Genomic DNA, 13,152 nt, shown 5'->3' on the forward strand with positions numbered 1-13,152 from the left:
GTGTTTATTTTGTATACAGGTAGCCAGAACCCCAGCAAGTGTTTGCTTATCCCGTTTTAAATATGTTTAATAGAAATTAGCGATGACAATGACCATAATGATAAGACTTACTGATAGTCCCTAGTTTTCACTTTCTATCCAAAGGAGCTTCCTGAAGCCTGGCAAGCCCAGCTCAGACTCCCTGGTTTTTCCTCCATTGCTCTAGCTGGAGTTACATGAAACAAACCAAGGATGAGAAGCAAGTCAAAGACTCATCCATGATGGAAGTCACGGAAGAAATGAGAAAAGCCTCTGCGCATTCTGAGGCTGTCTCTTTTTCTTTGACTCTTCTCCAAAATATTGTCTATAAACAAGGAAGGCCCTTTTTTCCTCGGGTAGAGAAGCCTGGGAGGATAAAATGGGAGCACAGACATATGTATCTAAGCCAGAATTGGGGAAAGGAAGGGGCAATGAACATATCTGCACCTGTATCCCTGCCTTGGTGATCCCTTGAGATCCTCATGCACCAATGGCTATGGAAATCTTATCTTTCAAACAAACAACTGTCAGAAATGGACTGTGGGGGAAGGAATCAAGACTTAAATCCCCTTAATCAAAGGAAATCATTCTCACAAGAAAATTTGCCCTTGGGTATGTGGCAGGGAAGGCTCTTACCCCACCAGTTCCCAGAGGCCAGGGACGAATGGAAGCATTTGCTATGGAACTTTCTTTTTTATAACAAAGAATTCACCTTTCTTTACGAATCCTCACAAACGTGTAAACACAGCAAGGTATACACATGGGCACGTAGTTTACATGAAGTAATAAAATCCAGAATGGAACATATCCTTGGTGTGCTTGGTGGTTATTTAGCAAATATTACTTGACCAAGATAAAATTCAAAGTCACGCAAAATACCTGAGGACACACATATGCCCATGAATACATGCTCCTTGAACACACCTGTGAATGTCCATGGAAGAGGGACTCTGGCACAAGGAATAGCCCACTAGGCGCTCTCCCTTCCCTCTCTTCTTTCTCTCTTTCTGTGCATGCATACACATATGTGCCCGCCCCTTCCACTTCCCTCCTCCTCATATTGGGAAGGAGGGGGTCCTTTGAAATGGAGGTGGTCCCAGCTGGAAAACCCCAGAGCTCATTTAGATCACATCACTTCAGGCTTTTGTCTCTGCTCCTGAATAACCTAGGTCGCTACAACAAAAGGATAGGCATCTACATGGAGTTTTCATTGGCAAAGATGTATCTCAAAGATGCTGCTATAATAATGAATAACGAGGCAAGATGCTTGCTGTTTTTGATTGCCACTCCTAAAGAAGGGAGAGGACAAAAAGGGAGAAAAAGAGGGGGAGAAAGTGGAGCAAGAAATACAGGTTGTGGGAGAGAAAACCAAGGCAAGTATTTGGGTGAATTTACGCAAAAGACTCTTTAATTGGAGGAAGACCAGCTATCACCAAGAAGAAGAAATGTGGTTTGGGGTTTTTTGTTTGTTTGTTTGTTTGTTTGTTTTGTTTTTTGTTTTTTTTTTTTATAAACGAGCTCTTTTGTTTCAAGAAACCAATTTAAGAAGTAACTGAGGCTGAAGAAGCAGAAAGGGTGTGGAGCAGGACCTTTCAAAGCTTGGGGAGGGGAGGCAGAGAAGTGGGAATAGGGGGAGGGGGTATGTATTGTCTGTTGACATGTCACAAGAGAGAAAATGACATAGATATACATTTAACATCTTCCCAGCTGACACTGGTGGAAGGAACATTGGATTTTATTTCCTGGGGAAATGAGGGCATTTTTCCTGTTCTCTTCCCTCCCAACCCTCCCTATTAGAAAATTTGCTACTTTGCCAGTGAGCTTGATCCCATTAGCTAATACACTATTAAACTATCATGTGCTCTCTGGCTACCCAGTGAACATCATGCTTTCAGCTTTTCTCCTGCCTGCAGTCGTTAACTCAGTGGTAGCAAAAGGTGAAATTAGATATTAGGAAAATAAATCCCAGGAAAGAGGGGGGCAGAAATCTGAGTCATTGATTTTTTTTCCCTGAAACATAGCAACCAGTGAACATTGAGAAGAATTTTCTTTTTGTGTATTTAAAAGTTTTTTTTTTTAAACAAAAGAGGCTTTCCTCTGTGGGATTAGGGGTTCAAAGTGAAAACAGCTAACCAGACCAAAGGCAATACCAATCCCAAACTTTTTCAAGATGCATTATGATATCATCGACAAACTCTTAATGTTGGCAAATAATTAAATTTTCCATCTTTTAGAACTGTGTAACCTTGGGTGTCTTAGAAACAAATTGTACAAACAAACCGCGGAGATGAGCACTGAGGGTTTCAGAGGAGATATAATGAACCAACTTTAATTACTAACTTGAAATTAAAAATGTAATATACAGATTTAAATTTATTTTCACCTAAATTGTGTATAAAATTATATGGCTTTTGCAGGCTAAGAAATGCTTTGTAACCAGCCATGCTACTAAAAAGTCTGAAGTAGTTTCCAAAACCGAGTTCCCAGACTCACACAGTAATAATGATACATTTATCATTACTGATGACCACCTACTGGGTAATTATTGCTTTGTTACTACTATTACAATCAAGAGATTTCTTTATTTACTGTTAACATTCACTTAAAACTGAATGTTAATGACTGTTTTGAATTCACCAAAGAGAGTTTTCTGTTATATTTCAGAAGTACTTACGTTCTGGTTCAGAAATGGAAAACCATATTATAACAGAGTGGAAGACTGGGTGAACACTTGGCTCTCACCCTCTCTTGAGAATGAAAATGGCATTCTGAGGAATTCTGGAGCAAAATTTTCCAGCTCAGAGTTGCAAAAGGTTAACATAATGCAACCACTTGACTTGTGCTAATTATGTAAGTATTTTATTACAGGAGATTCATTCATTATTGATTCTTGTTTGCAGTAACTTCCTGCTTGGGGGAGTTATATTTTATATGAGAAGTAAACAACCCATGGTTCCAGAGCTCCCCACCCCCCACCCCCTAGATCTGATTTCCTCCCACCCCTTTGTTTAGTTTCACAATTCTGCTAGGTTGTTATGTCCCTATTGAGGCAAGGAGACAATTCCCTAAAACCTTCCCATTCTCTCTTCATTTTCCTTTCCTATCTAGAGTTTCCCAGTTGTTAAAAAGGTAGGAGCTCAGGGTTTGGAGAGTGTTGGGTTGGGGATGAAGTAGTGAGAAAATAAAACAGGTTTCAGTGTTTTCTTTCATATAACATAAACATAAACATATATAGGTTATATATAACATGTAAGCCTCAGCTCCCAGCCCAGAAAAGTCAGGATGACCTTTGGGATATCCAGAGGTCAGTAGGATTATTAAGGAAGTAGGTGTACTGGAAATTGTTAGCCAATGGAAAGGCTCAGAAAGAGGCTCCTGCCTGCCCCTAAGTCAAAACCCAACCTCACAGCCAGTGGTGGTTCCTAGTCTCCAATATCTTTTTCCCAAGGCCTATGCCAAATTGCACTAGGAGAAGACATGCTTTGCTTGTGGGGTGGCCTCAGGGAGCCCTTGTGAAGAATTATGCTGGCTGCTAGGCTGAGGGGCCTTCAGTAGTTTCACTCTAAAAACATGCACTGGCCATTTGAGGCTGCCTGCCTGGTGAGAAGCCAGTGTTTCCTAGAAGGGTCAAAAGGCCCTGACTGGCATAGGCCTCCAACCTAGGAGCAAGGGTTTCCTTTCGGGCTTTCTTTCATGTTCTGAGACCCCTGCCTAAGAGTCTCAGTTCAGATGGGATGGACACAAGGTACCAGAGGTCCATATGCTTGAGACTCTTAGAAGAAGTCAGTAATTGGAGATGGTGGAGGGGCAGTAGAAGAGCATGGAGGAGTGTGTGAGTGTGTGTGTGTGTGTGTGTGCGCGCACATGTGAGTAAATACCCTGTTCCTCCAGGTTCTGGTGTGAGCAGATGGGAAAGAATAGCTTGAAGCTGGAGTCCCAAAACTTTGGATCAGCTTGAAAAGAAAGACATGGTATGGTCTGGGATCAACGGGGTGATTTGGGGAGGTGCGTGCAAATTAGTTGGGATTGGGCAAGACCTGCCAAAGGCCTGGGTGGAACTGACAGAGTTCAAAGCCCAGGTTCATCCCTGGGTCTCTCCTACTTAGGCTAGAATTTTTGCACTTGGGCGTGGGCCCGGGACTGACAAGATGGGAGAATTTGAGGGGAGGGGTGGGTGGTGGGTGGGGCGGGGATGACGGATGACCAGAGGATGACTAGAGGTTCAGAGGGCTTTGGGAAGATAAGTCCTGGGTGGAGGAGAAGGGATGGGGAGAGTGCTGAAACCGGGTCCCGAATGGGTGCTCCGGGCTTGGTCAGCACCACCTCCGCTCCCCTGGGTGCCTCCCCTCCCTGCTTTTACCCAGGCCTGGGTGGAACCGCTCTGCGTGATCTACGGAGGAATGCCGTTCCCAGCAAGGCTTCCTTAATGGTCCTTTAACAAACTCTTCGATCTCTCTTTGGCCGCCCTGGCTCTCTCTCGCCTGCCTCCTCCCTCTTCGCCTCTCCACTGCCTCCATCAGTTATTTATGACCAGCGTTAATTATTCATGAGAAGAGAAAACTCCAGCTTTGGGAACTTTTGTAGGAGCGTTTAGGGGTTTTCTCCTTTTCCTGACTCTATTCGGTCGGATCCTGCCGCGAAGTGGTGAAAGGGAAGCCCAGTGGTTGGGCCGAGGACAGAGCGGAAGAGGGGAGAACTGGGGGGAGTGGACCCTTCGTGCTGGTCAGCTCCTGTCTCTGCCTGCGCTGGGTAAACTCCTGGAACCCGGAAGTTACCAGGCGCGCTCGCGGGAGTCGCTGTCCTGGGGTGGAGGTGCTGAAACCGCTACGTCTGCTCTGGGCTGCGGGCTGCCGGGGTGTGGGCGCGAAAACGCGGCCGCAGTCCTAGAAGGGGTAGCCTCTTTCCACAGTTCTCCAAAAAGTCTCGTTCTTTTCTCTATCTCTATACCGCCCCCCCCCCCGCACAAGTGACACTAGAACGCTGTAACCAAAGATTAATTGCCTTAATCAAATTGACCCACCCTCTGCAATTAATCTTTTAGCAACAAATTAGAGACAATTTACCTGAACCTCCCGGGTCAGGCAGAGAGAAGAGGTGGGATGGGGTGGGGGACCAACAGGATGGGAGAAATTGACAAAATCCACAAACGATGCGGGGTGAGGACTTGGGAATGGATGTGCGTTTAAGGTGGGAGGGGAGGGGTGGAGGTAGGGGTCAGCTGTGGGGCTGTACCGGGAGCCGGAAGTTCCTGGAGTCCCTTTCAACCCAGTTTTCTCCAAAGGAGGGGAGGCCGAGGGCGGAGGACGAGGCCACTTACCTGACTGCGCCGCCCTCGCGGTCTCCGACCCTCCGCGCTCGATCCTCCCTGCCTGCCTCTCGCTCTTCGGCTCCACCGCCGCTCTCGGCCTCCCGCGGCGCCTACCGCCTCCCAGCGCGGGATCCGCCTCCGCTGCCCGCTGCCCGCCGCCCACGGTCCTCCGCACTCCTGCTCGCGGTCGGGTCTTCCGCGGCTACTCTGTCCCGTCCCGCCTCTCCCCTTTTCGGCGGTCCCCCGCAGCCACCCAGCTCTTCCCACTCCTCTCCTGGGCAAGTTCGTAAGTTTGGGGTGAGGGTCGCTCTCCTCGCTCCCAGCTTCTCGGCTTAGCTTGCTTAGATCCGCACCCCCCACTCCCCAGCTCAGACCTAGATCTCTGACGCCGCCTGTTGGTCAGGCAGGGCAGGGCAAGGCGAGGAGCGCCGCGCCAGCCCAGTCCCCCACCCCCACCTTTCCACGCCCAGTGGTCTAAACAGGAGAGAAAGGAGGCGAGGGTTGGAGGCCTGATAATTGGAGTGGGGCCAGGGACAAGAAGGAGCAAATTGCCTTGGGGGCGTGCAGCCCGGGATGGCAGCTTGGGCTCCCTGCCAGGAGAAGGGTTATCCCGGGGCGCGCAGGTGCGCCTCTCCCTTGCCGCCCTTGGGCAGTTCACTACCAGCAGGCACCCCTCCCCCAGACCCCCGGAGAACGGCCACTGGAGGTGAGGTCCGACCTGGAGCGCAGAGTGCATAGGGAGTGCAGGTTAAGACACTGTGTGTCTCCATTACGTGGAGATGTGTGCGTGGAGATGTGTGCGTGGATATCTAGGGGCTGTGAATGCTGGAGATGAGTGAGTTCTCAGCACAGCCACAGAGTCAGGCTGTAAGACTAAACTTTATGTTGCTTTAAAAAGAAAAGTTAGCCGAATCCATCACCGTGAAGTGTTAGACCTTTTGGCGGGGTGAGTGCCGGCCAGGGGTTCCAGTGGGAGTCCAGCGCTCCAGGGCGGTGATGGTGAGAATATGGGCTATGGGCCGAATTGGGGAGGACTGAGTGGTGTTACAAAGGCAGCCTTTCGGCTGCCGGCCTCGTCCCTCCCTTGGCAGCTTTCCAAACGCCGGCAGTGCTCACCGGGCCACCCTACGCTTGGAGCTTCTTGGGAAGCCTCGGTCTAGCCCTGGCTCCATCAAGACATCCGCGCGCAATGGAGGTCGTATCCCCCTCCCCACTCTCATCCTGTCTTTTTCATTGAAAGAATTGATGGACTGTTTCTCCCCTACCCCCTCCTTCTCTAATAAACGCTTCCCATAGATTATTCGACGCAGAGAAGGAAGGCGGCTGCTTAAAAAACAAAAAGCCATAGCCCTAATGAGTTCAATTACAATGTGGTAAACACATTGCCTCTACGCTTTAATTAAGCCTGCTGCCCAATTTTAACTCATTAGTAATTCATTAAGAGAACAGCCCGATGCTGGCGGGTGGAAGGCACCGCAGACCGACTGTGCGCCACGTAGTCCACACACGCTCCAGCCGCCGCCGACCCTGTCCCTAGTGGTGCAGGTGATCAGGTCGAGTTTGCGACCCAGTGACTTCGGTACCTACAGATACTTAGAGTTCTCTCCCCCAGATGAAAGGGGCTTTGCCACCCTGAGCCGGGAGATGACTTTTCCTGGCTCAAGTTCCTCGGACTTGAAATGGAGTTTGCAAACCTGTTGGGTAGGTGGTGGTGTGGACTGGCCCAGAGTGGGGAAGAAAGTCCCCGGATTAAACGTGTTTTTTACTCCAACGTCAAATCCAGTCTCGGAGTTCTGGGCACACTCCCTCCCACTTCCTTCACTTTGCACTAGTTTCTGGAGAAAAATCTAGGTCCAGCCTTACAGACCTGCTCTGGCTACCTGCTGCAAGCCTCAGACACTGCCATCAGAAGCTTCCATACAAAACAGATAGTGACTTGGGGGGTGGGGTGGGTGGATGGGTGTGAGGTTGGGAGAGAAGATTGTTAGGCTAGAGAAGTGGAGGTCTGATTGGGAGCTCAGACCTCTGCTTTCCCCTTTCACTTTCTACTCCTCTGCTTGGGAGCAAGCAGGGGTATGGCCACATTTGTAATTATGTCAGTTGAGAACCGTCCTCTTTCTGGAAAAGAAAGGGAGACAGTTGCGAAGTAAATCATGCCCCAGGCAAGGAGAAAACTGTACGGCTTTTCCCCTTAATAATCGAGAGGAGAGAAAAGAGTGAGTGCAAGCAGTTCACCCCTAACTGGGCGGGTTCTTGGAAGAAAGTGCCTGCGTGGTATGAGCGTCCCACGGTTTGGATGGAACTGAACTCAGAGGTCCCAGCCTCCAACGTGGAATTTCCAAAGAGAAAGGAAGAGTGAGTGTTAGTGGGTGAAGCTTCGGTTGAGAAAGGGACCTTTACCCTCCTTCGTTGCCCAGCCCTGGCGCTTTCTTCCGATAGGAGGAAGAAACCGGCAGCGCACCGCTGCGCTGGGCGCCCCCTACCTAGGAGAGACAGGAAACTTCTCCCTCGGGACTGCCGCTAGCCCGGCTCCCATAGGCGGCTGGGGACTCCCTGGAGAGTCAATGGAGAGCCCTCAGCCCTGCCCCTGGACCTCGAAGAAATGCCAGAAGCTGTTTGCCCTCCCTTCATCCTGGAGCTCTTTGTCAGGGTTGCCAGTTGCCTCTGCAGGCGCGGGGCCCTTTCATTCCCTCGGGTGAGCGGCAACTCCTCCAGGAAGCCAGTGGACTGACGGGATTTCCTCTCCGCGAAGGGTATTGGAACCTGCAGTCCAGCACCGTCGCCCTGGAGGAGCGCCGGGCGTGCGTAGGGGCTTCTTTGACGTGTGTGTGTGTGTGTGTGTGTCTGTGTGTGTGCGCCGTACGTTCGGAACCATGGGAGGCAGGAGTAGGTCTATAACTTTGGGTCTACCCCATCCCTTCTCTCTTTAAGTCCGGAGTCAAGAAATGATGCGGGATCAGATTGGGTGCCCCGAGGACCAGGGTCAGGCTGGGCTTCTCCCTCCAGGTTCCGGGGAGTCGGCTGGCTGGGAGGAACCGTGGCCCAGCGTGGTCCCTGTGCCAGCTCCTTTTAGGAATTTGCGGGGGACCGACCGGAGGAGGGCGGATGCCCGGCGGTAGCTTCCAGAAGGGTTAGGCGCAGAGCCGAGTGGACCCGGGTCTTAGATGTGAGGCTCAGCCGAGGGTTTCGTGGGGATTTGTTGTTGTTTTCCACGGGATCTGCGGGGGCCTCGCCCTGCTGCCGCTTGCTGGACTCTGCCGCAGCGCCTTCTCATGCCCCGAAGATTGTCGCGTGGGACTTGCCTGGAGAAAGGTCACTCTCTGGCCCAGAGTGCTATGAAAGTATACTTAAAAAAATAATAATAATAAATAAATAAATAAATAAAATCCCTACCTCAGATGATCAGGGTGCCTGAAATGAAGGAGGGCAGCGATGGGATCAGAAATGCCCGCAAGTTGACAGCTTTGCAGGAAACCCGCCTGGCATTTCCGAGTTTGGAATCCAGTTGGAGGTCTGCGGGGAGCTCCGAGCTCTCACCCAACAGTGGCGTTCTTCACTACTCTGGGGGGAAAGTGGCTGGGGCAAACGTTTCGGAAATGTCCCTCTTGCCCGATGTTAGTGACATCTGAAATAGATTCTCTTCCTTCGTTTTTTTCCTGCTCTAATGCAAGGACGGGGAGGTAGGATATCCTTTATTTCTGTCGACAGTGGGAGAAGTGAGCACATTTTTGGATTACTAAGACTTTCCCGGTGGAGGAGGGCCTCTTTTGGACAGCCTCAGACGGAGGCTTTAGAATTGACTCTGGGGCACGGAGGTGGCCGTGTTTGTCTAGTGCTTTTTTTCCCCACTGTTACCGCAAATAGTTCCTACCCTTTTCTTTCCTGACCTGGGATATGGAGAACTAGGGCAAAGGAGGCTAGTTTAGGGGGCACAGCTGTTAGAGATTTGCCGGGGTCAGCTTGAGCCAACCTTTAGGTTTGCCTTTCGTTTATTTCTTTTGCCATTCTTCGGAGCACTGGCTGCTGTGAAAATACATCCTTAGATATCTGGCCACACCAGATATCAAGGGCAGATACCTGTTACTATGTCAAAGCATTTTTTAACTTTCTTGAGAGGTCACTATGGTGGCAAGGCGGTTACCCCTTAGTTTAGGTCTGTACATGGAGAGAGGTGTGGAGAGGGGAGGAAATGGAAGAGAATCAGCTCTTTGGAATTGCTCAGAAGGCAAAGATACCAGTTTATTAGTCCCAAGTAAGCAGCCTGCTTGTAGCTGTTTACAAGCCTGTCTTAATAGGCACTGGGAGAACCTGGGCACCTGCTTGTGAAGGCAGGACTTAAGCCCGAGCTGAGAAGGTCTGCAGGAAAAGTGTCCTGAGACTCAGTGTAGTACTAAAACAGGAAGTATGTGCTGACTCATGTTTGAGGAATTTTCTGAAGAGGAGGAGAAATGTGTCCATGCTTGAAGTATTTGGCATGTGCCAGGCATATGTGAAACATTTGACATGCATGTTTTATTTAGTTTAGTCCTCATGTGGTTTCCAGGAGCTAGGTATTATCATCGACATTTTATGGACTGCGGAATTTGATGCTTAGAGAGGATAGGTTTTCTCAAGGCTACGTAACAGGTAAGTGGCAACACCAGACATCAAGCACAGATCTGTTTGGATCTCAAATGTGCCGCTAATCAATAAGCCGGACTATGGCTGGACACCATAATATTTCGATCCCTCTAACAATCTCAATAAGTGTATATGGCTTGCCTTGGTCCCATTTGCCAGGTAATAAACCCAGAGGCCTTGGACCATGGTTCTCAAATGTGAGTCTGGCCCCACCCCTAGAGACTGATTCTGTCATTCAGCCTGGACTGGAGCCCAGATCTGGAGCCGGTGATTCTGAATCTGGGATTCTGGGAGTGCATTTGGAGAAACACTGCCATAGAGGTTAGTAGTTTGCTCAAGGTCATAAGGATTGGGCCAAACTGGTAGCAGACCCCGTTCTCCTTTCCTCTTCATCAAGGTCTCAGTGGAAAGTGATGTCTCCTTTATTGAAATCCACATAGTCAGAAGCCAGAGGCTGGGTGGGAGTGGGGAAAGAAAGCTGTGGCTCTGACAGCAGAAGGCGCCTCCCCTTCACTTCCCAGCAGCCACGAGCCCAAACTTCATGGAGGTCAGGAACCCGAAGTACCTTAATATCACACATATCCAGCTCACCTGGACAGGCAGACCCAGGCACTCCAAGCAGCCGGGAGTGCTTATAGCTGGGACTCAGCAACACCCTCCAAAAGAAATACCGAATAGAGAGAAATGAGCCACAAACACGGACTTGTCCTTCTCTACAGGGTGCAGCTTAGAAGGAGGCGGGAAACACTGTCAAAGAAGACAAATGTCTGGACCCAAATGGCATACAATTTAAGAGAAACTACAAATCAAGGTCTGTAGGAATGTGAACGTAGGACCTGCTCCATCCCGAAAGGTTTGGACTTTCTCTGGGTGCATCCTGAAATGTACCCAGGGTTCCATTCAGGGAAGCAGACAGGCTCTGCCCCACCGGACACCAGAGAACCTATTGGTTGATGACCCTTGTTTTTTCGGTCCCACGAAACTCTCACCATTTTCACGGGAAATTCCCAGGAGCGGTTCCCTTGTTGGTCTCCAGTTTTAGTCCCATGCAAATCTTTATTATCAAGATGAAACCAAATCACTCTCTGAATCCTTGAAAAATGGCATCTGTGAAAGTAGACGGCAAGAGGTTCTCACCTGCCAAGTCATAACTGTGGGGTAGTGATAGGAACCAAACACTTAGACCCATAATCTAGCTTGGCTTTTAGGCGTCGCAAGACTGTATTAGTCTGTTCAGGCTGCTGTAACAAAACACCACAAACCAGGTAGCTTATAAACAACAAAAATGTATTTTTTTTACAGTTCTGGAGGTTGGGAATTCCAAGATCAAGGTGCCGTCATGGTCAGATGAGGACCCCTTTCCTGACTTAAGGCTGGCACCTTTTCCCTATGTCCCCACATGGTTGGAAGGGTCTCGGGATCTCTCTGGAACCTCTTTTATAAGGCACTAATCCCATTCATGAGGCTTTCACCCTCAAGACTTGACCACTGCCTAAAGGCCTCACCTATGAATACCATCACTTTAGGGGGTTAGTAGTATTTCAACATATGAACCTGGCAGGGACACAAACATGCAGACCATAGCTCTGTCTTAACTGTGATATATCATATATTTGCATTATGCATGAAATAACTTGACATATGCAGTTTTAGCAGCACATTATTAGCTCCAGATGGAGTGCTTATCTGCCCTGCCTTTTGGATGACACACATTCTGTATTTATCTGGCTAGCTGAGTAGCAGAAATGTATTTAATACAATGAAAGGGCCAGATTTGTCATTATTACATCATATGGTGTGAACTTATTTGATAGTCAAGCTATTTCACTGCAACAAATCACTTGATGGAGGGGCTGATAGAATTTCCATGCTTTTTTCTTGTCCAGGAAAACAATAAATATCCCACAGTTGTTTTCTTTTTAATTTAAAAGGCTGACTGTAGGGGCGCCTGAGTGGCTCAGCTGGTTAAGCGTCTGACTCTTGATCTCAGGTCCAGTCATGATCTCAGGGTTCATGAGTTCAAGCCCCGCCTCGGGATTTTCTCTGACGGCACAGAGACTGCTTGGGATTCTCTTTCTCCCTCTCTCTCTGCCCCCCTTCTGCTTGCTCTCTGTCTCTCTCAACATAAATAAACATACTTAAAACAAAATGAAAAGGCCAGCTATAAGCAAGAGGTAGGAAGTAGGAAAATAATTGATGGATAGGCTTTTGTTTAGGCCCAAAGAGGTAGATGCAGAAGTCACTGGAAAGTCTGGAACCTCAGAGGCGCCAGCAAAGCCCTATGCCCCTCAAAATGATGTCATTGCCAATCTGCCAGTACTTAAAATTCTAGTGGTATTTGTTTGTGTGGGCATTTCCTTAAACTCAAGCGTCATTTATATGTTAGGATGAATTAGTTTACTAGATTTTCCCCAAGATCTTATTTTGATTCGCTTGAAGGTTTCAAAAGTATGAAGATGCCAGGTACCTGGGATCCGAGAGGAAGTGGTGTAGTCCATAAGGGGAATCAGGAGCAAAAGAATAGGGCCCCACGCCTGGGTGGCGCAGTCGGTTAAGCGTCCGACTTCAGCCAGGTCACGATCTTGCGGTCCGGGAGTTCGAGCCCCGCGTCGGGCTCTGGGCTGATGGCTCAGAGCCTGGAGCCTGTTTCCGATTCTGTGTCTCCCTCTCTCTCTGCCCCTCCCCCGTTCATGCTCTGTCTCTCTCCGTCCCAAAAATAAATAAACGTTGAAAAAAAAAATTAAAAAAAAAAAAAAAAAAAGGAATAGGGCCCCAGAGGAAGAAACGCTTACTTGACAAACTTTACCAAGGGCTGGTGAGGCACTATGGGGCACTATGAGGGATTCAGGCATGGTGCCAACGAAGGTCCTTATATTCTATGTGGCAAGATAAGAGTGACATCGACATTACGGAGGACAAGATAGGACAGCATGCAACCAAGGCTAACTTGCATGATTCAGAATAAGAACAATACAGGGGTACAGAGAAGACAAACCCTTTTTTTGTGTTGAAGGTCTGGGGCAGAGATTTAGGGGACTTTTGTGGTGCCAACAGAACCTATGTGATTCTAAAAACACTGAAACCCAAGGGCGCCTGGGTGGCTCAGTCAGTAAAGCATCCAACTCTTGATTTCAGCTTGGGTCATGATCTTGTGGTTCATGAGTTCGAGCCCGGATCCAGCTCTGTGATGTCAGCGTGGAGCCTGC

This window comes from Acinonyx jubatus, chromosome D3 (assembly GCF_027475565.1).
Source record: "Acinonyx jubatus isolate Ajub_Pintada_27869175 chromosome D3, VMU_Ajub_asm_v1.0, whole genome shotgun sequence".
Taxonomy (NCBI): Eukaryota; Metazoa; Chordata; class Mammalia; order Carnivora; family Felidae; genus Acinonyx; species Acinonyx jubatus.